This window comes from Octopus sinensis, unplaced genomic scaffold, assembly GCF_006345805.1.
Source record: "Octopus sinensis unplaced genomic scaffold, ASM634580v1 Contig11323, whole genome shotgun sequence".
In the NCBI taxonomy this organism is placed as follows: domain Eukaryota; kingdom Metazoa; phylum Mollusca; class Cephalopoda; order Octopoda; family Octopodidae; genus Octopus; species Octopus sinensis.
The window spans coordinates 1-6,996 of record NW_021832324.1 but is presented as its reverse complement, the minus strand read 5'-3'; the positions used below and the strand labels follow the sequence as shown (position 1 = coordinate 6,996).

The following is a 6,996-nucleotide window of genomic DNA, read 5'->3' as shown; positions in this document are numbered from 1 at the left end:
TGACACATGGCTACCACCTCTCATTAGATGTGTAACTGTATTAAATATGTGAATGTGAATTATATATGAGCATGCATGTATGCATATACATATGAAACTATATTTTCGCTGATGCATAACAGCAAAAGATGTAAAGATTATCAAGAAAAGAATATAAATTTGTGGTATGCGTTAGGTACCTAGCTGTTCAGGCAATCCCTTTTAGCTTTCAATTCAGAAGTGTCAGGAACTAGTGGTATGGGTCCATTGAAAAAAAACTATAAACATTGTCATTATCGTTAAACAAAGTCGGGTTTTAACCCTTTAGCATTTAACCCTTTCGTTACTATATTTCTGACCAAAATACACCCCTTATGTGTTTCAATTAATTTCTAACATAATCATAAATTTAGTCTGGTTTCATTAAACAACTATAACTTTTTTATTTATCAATATATTAATCTGATTTTTGGAAGATAATTTAATGAAATTTTCTCAACCAATTCTATACTATAATTTTTGTCACAAAGTGACTCTAATTGCAGGTAGATACAGGTAAATTCAACAAAATATAAAATTATTAAAATTTTGTTCAAACATCGCTATAGAAAATGGGTTATTAGCTAATATTCAATTGGGTATACAACAAAATTTTACGATAGAATTTGTTATTCTGGGTAACTTTCTGATACCCATAATAATATTTATGGCAAAATAGTCTTAATTTTATTTAAGGTTGTGGGAAACCACTAACTATCCTTTCTTTCGCTTTGTTTACATTTAGCGTAACGGTTCATTTCCACCATAATGATTTCAAATAGGCTCATTCAAAAAAGTAAAAAGAAATAGTCTAAGGCTTTACTCTCCTGGGAAAGTCTGTGGCTTGGTCCAGTTTCTTCAGAAAAATCACCGAAAGAAACAGTTTTTAAATTTTCACTCCATTCAGGTGCCAATTCATCTTCTTTATCGCTGTCGGAGCTCTCGGATTCACTGTTTTCACTTTCAGAAAATGAAACATCAGATTCATTATCAAATACCACGTGCTTTTTTTTTTCAGCCATAGAGTTAGATTTATCAAGGTCTTCAGTAAAAAATCCTTCGAATTCTGACTCGCTGCTTGATATAATGAAATTCGTATCCATTTTTTGTCAGAATTACAAAATTTGAAAACACAATAGGAACAAATTTCGGAAAAAAATCTCCCAAAATTCACGGAATTAAAATTACACTTCGATCTTTGTACAAAACTGTAGATGAATTGTTTACGAAGTATAATCAGTGTTTTCACAAATGTACTAAAGAGATTTGCTCTGATATTCTCATTTAAATATGAATAGGTAAATACGGGCGGGTTTGGTCACATTAACCAAAATTTTTTCGGGCGGCTTTGGGCGGTTTGGTAATGAAAGGGTTAAACTAGCCATATCCAGAACAAATATTTTATCTTAATTATATTTAAACCTTTAATGTTTAAACCAGCCATATCCAGCTCAAAATGTTCTAACCGTTTTATGTTCAAACTGACTAGATCAGGCCTCTAACACCTACTTGACAATGTTATTCAGATCATAAACAATCACATCATCAAAATTTCGAAGCTATGAAATAATGCATGATTAATTCAAAGAAATATGAATAAGTATTACAATTGACTGGGTAATCTGAATGCTGAAGGGTTAAACTGGCAAGGTCTGGACTCTCACACCTACCCTGCAATGTCATTCTAAAAATCATCACATCATTGAAACCTTGAAGCAATGAGTAATTCAAAACCATGTGAATAAACAAGAATTACATTTGAGAGAGTTAACTGAATGCTAAGGAGTTAACCATCATCATTTTGATTACTTCACACCAAATAATGAAACTAAAACACATTAAGTAAACTATTAACTGATTCCAGATGTTGGGAGTAAAATAGAGAGAGATTATTACCAAAGAATATTTATTGTACTATAAATATTTATACTGAAATAATTAGATTACCATTATTTAAAATTTACAGTATTCAGTTTTATTTTTGTTTTCTTTTCAGCTATTGGAATCTAGTGTGATATTTATATAAAAAAAAAAAACTGATAACAGAAGCATTACTAAATTTGTTTAGGAAACCTCAAATATGCCAAAATTTATCTTTAATAGCACATGATCAATACTATATTATTATTATTATAATTATTTTCAGTAGTACATATTTTACAGTTAGAATGATACTAAGATTAGCATGCCACCTGTAATATTTTACTTGAATGACATCGAGTAGTATTAGCCCTTTTGATACCAACCTGCTTGAGACAGACCCTGGTTCTATTTATACCAAAGTCTTGTTTTAAAGTGATCTACAATAAATTCTTCCATAAAAACTTTATGTTAATTTGTTCCAAACATCAGATTAATAATGACAAAATTTTGCTGTATCTTGGGTAGGTCATTGTGTGTTTACTACTGGCATAATGACCGTCCCGAGATACATAAAATCTGTTCCAACACACGAGTTCACATCAAGAATCCTGCAAACCACAATAACGAGAAACTTATTTTATGAAATGTTTCATTATTTTCAAAATTGAAACAAAGAACAAAGTGTATTTCAGTAGAAATATGGTAACAGAGGAGTTAACTGGTATTGACAAAATGTCTGGCAATGTTTAGTACTATTATTATAATTATTGTTATTAGTAAAGCGACAAGCTGGCAGAATCATTAGCATGCCAGACAAAATGATTAGTGGCATTTTGTCCGTCTTTATATTCCAAATTCCACTAAGGTCAACTTCGACCTTCATCCTTTTGGGGTCAATAAATTAAGTACCAGTAAAACACTGAGGTTGATGTAATCAATTAGTCCCCTCTCCCCAAATTTCAGGCCTTGTGCTTTTAACAGAAAGGATTATTACTATCATATTATTAGTAAGGCAGCGAGCTGGCAGAAACATTAGCACACCTGGCGAAATGCTTAATAGTATTTCGTCTGCCGCTAAGTTCTGAGTTCAAATTCCATCGAGGTCGACTTTGCCTTTCATCCTTTCGAGGTTGATTAAATAAGTACCAGTTACGCACTAGGGTCAATATAAGCGACTTAATACGTTTGTCCTTTCTGTGTTTAGCCCCTTGTGGGTAGTAAAGAAATAGGTATTTCGTCTGTCTCTTCTGAGTTCAACTTTACCTTTCATCCTTTCGGGGTCAATAAATTAAGTACCAGTTGTGTACTAGGGTCAATCTAATCGACCAGCCCCCTCCCACAAAAATCATGGGCCTTGTACCTAGAGTAGAAAAGATTATTATTATGAGTTGATGAGATGGCAGAATTAATAGCATGCTGGGCAAAATGCTTAGCAGTATTTTGTCTTTATGTTCTGAGTTGACTTATGTTCGAGGTTGACTTCATCTTTCATTCTTTCATGATAGATAAAATAAGTACCAATGAAACACTGGGATCAATGTAATCAACTTGTCCTCTCCCGCAAAATTTCAGGCCTTAATAGAAAGGATTATTATTATTGAGTTGGTAAGCTGGCAGAATGGTTAGTATGCTGAACAAAATGTTTAGCAGCATTTCATCTGTCTTCGCGCTGAGGATTCAAATTCTGCTGAGGTCAGCTTTGCTTTTTGTCCTTTCAGAGTCAATAAAATAAGTATCAGTTGAACAGTGAGGGGCTGATGTAATTAACTTACCCACTCCCTCGAAATTGCTGGCCTTGTGCCAAAATTTGAAACCATTATTATCATCATCATTTTTGTACTACCTTTAGCAGTATATATTTTAAAACTGAAAAAATACAAACAAAATTAACATACTCTGCACATGAGGGATAAGAAAATGTGTGAGATGTTCCTTATTTTTCAGAGGAGTAATATGAAAAAAATTGTTAGTATTTCTATTATTATTATTAATTTTAATTTGAAGTTATTTTACCTGTTAACACCTTTTAAAAGTAATTAATACCAGAGCTTCATATTTGTCTCCATACTTAAGTAACAAACATTAACCTATTAGCCACATGTGACCCAAATATTCTGTTCCATGTTCAAATCAGCCACATCTAGCTTCTCACACATACCCTACAATGTCATTCTAAAAATAAACAATCACATCAAAATTTTTAAGCTACAAGATTATGCAGAATCAGTGTGATTAAAAAAGCATCACATTTGACAGAGTCATCTGGATGCTAAAGAGTCAGAGTGAGTCAATAATGGAGTGTATAAGGTTGCTCAACATGCTGGTTATGGCAGCCAAATCTCCCTCAAATTACAACCATTACAATGTTAGAAGAGGGTGCATTGGATAATGTAGTAGATGTAGTATAAAAAAAAGGAGGAGATGTAGCTATAATACTTTTCTACCTATCATAAACCTCCTTTATCAGAAGTCATAGAGTGATTTCAAAAACCATTTACAAAAGGTTAAGGTATACTTAAGCTTTCATCCCTCTAGGGTCAAGGAAATACGAGAATCTTCTTCGCAGTTGTTAACCTTCTTGAAATAGCAGTCACCCTCTTTCAAACCATACCCTACCATCTTAAGGAACAATGGTCACAATGTAGTTCTGGATATACTAGTGGTTCTCAAGTTTCTTAAACTATAAACTTTCTTTTACTAACGTTTTCCCCCCCAACACCTACTCTCCTTGCAAATGTTCACACCCTCCCTCATTTTTCATGTATATACATGTAATATTAGGCTAAAGTAATTCAGTCCCAAGTACTAGTTTGACACAGGTGACTACTTACCACTGCTTAGTGAAGATATACTCTGTTACAAGCATACGGTATCCGGTGGGGGAGGGGGGGTTATTTACTTATTCTCATTTCTATATCTATTGTTACTACTATCACTTGTTTTGACCTGATTGTAGCTAACAAGCATTTTATCTTAATATTACATTTCATTTTTTTTAAGTAAAAAAAAGTTACTATTTATATAGGGAACAAAGAATAAAAAAGTTGTATGAATGCATTTATTGCTTCCACTCCACCCATTCTAGTACCCATATAAAATGTTCTATGCCCAACACCATCCACCCTGGGGTCAGTACTGGTCACTCTGAGAAACCCTAGAATATACAAACATAGGGAATTGTCATCACTGGAATCTCAGGATAAACAATTAGTAGAAGTGCTCTGTGGTCACTGAAGCTATTAGGAATAAAAACAAATCTCCTTTTGAATTATAATCATATGAAAAAGGGCACATTGTGCCCTTTTTTTAAGACAGATCCAAAGGTAAACAAATGGTAATAACTAGTATAGTTGAGGGCAGTTAAGAACATTCTGCACTACATACTCGTTAGTTGCAAGTTCACATCCACTAAAGGAATCTCGAGGAAGTGGCTTGATCCACGGCCTTTGCAAGGCCTCTGACACCAGCAAGATTGATGCCACTAAATGTTATGCTTGAATTATTGCAAGACAACAGCTACAAAGAAAGGACATGCAAAGACAAATTCCAGAGGGCCAACAATGCAGGAAGAAAACTTGGTGTAGAGGTTAGTGAAAAGCTTGGCAAGCAGGGCTGCATAATGGACAATGAAAGGAGGAGAGATGAGTGACCCAAGAGAGCTTGAATGGAGGTGACATGAGCCTAGTATGTATGTATATATGTGTATGTGAATGTATTTATACTTGTGTCTCCTAGCTTTAGCATCACATAACAGTTGTAAATGAGTGTTACTGTCATAGAAGCAGTGTCACTCATCATCATCATCATCATCGTTTAACGTCCGTTTTCCGTGCTAGCATGGGTTGGATGGTTCGACCGGGGTCTGGGAAGCCAAGAGGCTGCACCAGGCTCCAGTCTGATCTGGCAGTGTTTCTACAGCTGGATGCCCTTCCTAATGCCAACCACTCCGTGAGTGTAGTGGGTGCTTTTAACGTGCCAGGGGAGTCTGGCAGCGGCCACGATTGGTTGGTGCTTTTTACGTGCCACCGGCACAGAAGCCAGTCATGGCGGCGCTGGCATCGGCCACGTTCGGATGGTACTTTTTACATGCCACTGGCACAGAAGCCAGTCATTTCCAGTATTCTGTGAAAACATGTCTGACCATGGGGGAAATATTAGCTTGCTTGGAAACATGAGAGTGATAGGAAGGGCATCCAGCTGTACAAAATCTGCCTCAATAAACTTCATCTGACTCGTGCAAGCATAGAAAAACAAATGTTAAAACAATAATGATGATTTAAAGGGTAAGCAGAGGAGATGGTATGTTTATGGACCAGAGACTGAAATGTGAATTTGAGTAACTTTACATCAATCAGTTGAATAACTTTTCTCCAGATGTAGTTAAGAGGTGACCATTGGAGTCTGTGTTGGATTAGAATCCATGAACTGGATGTTGAGGAGAGGAAATTGTCTAAGGAGCTTACTTTTAGTTTCTGGTATTACTTTTGTCATGCCACTAAGTTATCAAAATGTAAACAAACCAACATTGGCAATCAAGGTGGTGAGGGACACACACTAAAAAATACACACACAAAATATATCTATATATATATATATATATATATAAAGGGCATCTTTCAGTTTCCTTCTACCAAATCCACTCACAAGGCTTTGGTCAGCCTGGAGCTATAGTGGAAAACACTTGTCCAAGGTGCTGTGCAGTGGGACTGAACTCTAGACCACATGGTTGAGAAGTAAGGTTTTTAATCACACAGCCACCCCTACACACACACACACCACAGGCTTCTTTCAGTTTCTATCTACAGAATCCACTCACGAGGCCTGATGCAAGGGGGCTGATCCCACAACTATGTGGCTGGGAAGCAACCTTCTCACCACACAGCTACACCCACAAACATATTTGTTTTATTGGCTTCAGAAAGAATCTGTTATATATGTGCCGGCATCACCTTTTGGAGCAATGTTTCAGTATAGAATCCAGTATGCACATCAGAAATCGACTATAGATAGGGTTTCAAACATTTGCATCTCAGTGAGGAACAGCATGGTCAGGAAGAGGTGATGTGTAGCGTCTAGGCCAGATGAGAAACAGGGTTTAAAATAGAATCACAAATA

General features: G+C 35.5%; 1 non-coding gene across 1 annotated transcript; it reads left to right on the top strand.

Annotated features, from left to right (window-relative positions):
- The first annotated feature begins 3,717 nt into the window (after positions 1-3,717).
- On the top strand, positions 3,718-3,822 carry LOC115228892. Its single transcript, XR_003883273.1, has one exon. It is a non-coding gene; the product is annotated as a U6 spliceosomal RNA (small nuclear RNA).
- Positions 3,823-6,996: the final 3,174 nt, after the last annotated feature.